General features: G+C 38.2%; 1 protein-coding gene across 3 annotated transcripts in view; it reads right to left on the bottom strand.

Annotated features, from left to right (window-relative positions):
• The window catches only part of LOC111480459 (alpha,alpha-trehalose-phosphate synthase [UDP-forming] 1-like), a 16,249-nt gene extending 15,292 nt beyond the window's left edge, over positions 1-957 (bottom strand). For all 3 annotated transcript variants that reach the window (XR_002717846.1, XM_023125509.1, XM_023125508.1), the window contains exon 1: positions 789-957. The gene's annotated coding sequence lies outside the window, so the exon portion shown is untranslated. The remainder of the gene's footprint in view (positions 1-788) is intronic.
• Between the last annotated feature and the right edge of the window lie 387 nt (positions 958-1,344).

Genomic DNA, 1,344 nt, shown 5'->3' with positions numbered 1-1,344 from the left:
AAAAAAAAAAAAAAAAAAAAAAAAAAAAAAAAAAAAAAAAAAATCAATCAAAGCCAAATTCGGTTTGGCTTCATGCTTAGACATAGCGTGCAGGAGAGGCATAATCCTGGAAAATCAGACCAGTTACCGATTTTTCAGGACCTATAAGAATGAAATCACTGGTGTTATGCCAATCGTTTTCACGAAATGATCAAAAGGCGGGAAGACTTCTAGGCTGGGAAAATGGCGGGAAAAAAATTAAATCCGATTCTACGAGTCAAATCCCAGGAGGAAATTGAGAATTCGCTTCAGCGGCGCAGCCCCAAACTCGGAAGGAGGATGACGATTTCATTAGACGCTCAAATTGACTAAACGAATAAAACTATTCCAAAGCTGAAAAAACACATACGAAAAGGAAATGCAGTACAGTGAAGAAAACGAAAAGAAAGATTCGCCGTCAGAAACAAACACATAAATATTATCTCAACGCATTTCCTTTTCCTTTTCCTTTCCATTCCTTTCCTTCAATCTCCAAACCAAAACAGAACTCAAACAACGGTCCACACAACTACTCACTAAGGAATCAGTCAAGCACACATCAATATACCACAGTCCTCCAAGTTTCCAAATCCAACCAAAACCAAAAACACAACCAGCAACAGAGAGAATAGAGAGAGGCATCATCAAAACCATCACATGCAAAGGCGTACATACACATTCATCATTCAAGAAAAAAAAAAAACTAACAATACAAAAACAACAGATACACACGCGTCGAAGTATTACAGATTAAAAAAAAAACCGCTAACCTGGAAGCGTATCACGTACGGTAGGGCAATCTGGAGCTCGTTGAACAGACCTCCAAGAGCAGGATGAAGAAAATTACAGAGAGAGGAGGGAAGAAGACGAGAGGATGGAATTGGAAGGAGTGAGAGTGAAAAGAGGAGTGAGAAGGAATGCGCGATGAGAGAGAGAGGGAAGAACAAATAAAAGCGAGAAGAGAGAGAAAGTATTTGGCGCTGTGTGTGTATGTGTGTGTGCGAGGGTGTCCGTTTGGCTGGTGGGAAAGGCAAGGATCAGCTTTGATGGCGTCCAATCATATGGAGGGAATTTGTTCTTCTTCTTTTTTTTTTTTTCTTTTTTTTTTCCTTTTTTATTTAATTTATTATTTCTCTCCTTTTCTTTATTTAATGCGATATTCTCCTTAATAACCACTAATATATACGTTATCTTGTGAGATCCCATATCAGTTAAAGAGGAGAACGAATTCTTATAAACGTGTACAAACTTCTCACTAATATACACGTTTTAAAAGCGTGAGGTTGTGACAATACATAGCTGGCTAAAGCGGACAATATCTGTTAG

Source organism: Cucurbita maxima, unplaced genomic scaffold, assembly GCF_002738345.1.
Source record: "Cucurbita maxima cultivar Rimu unplaced genomic scaffold, Cmax_1.0 Cma_Scf00006, whole genome shotgun sequence".
NCBI classification, from domain to species: Eukaryota; Viridiplantae; Streptophyta; class Magnoliopsida; order Cucurbitales; family Cucurbitaceae; genus Cucurbita; species Cucurbita maxima.
The sequence above is the reverse complement of the archived record's forward strand: the minus strand, read 5'-3'. Positions and strand labels throughout refer to the sequence as shown.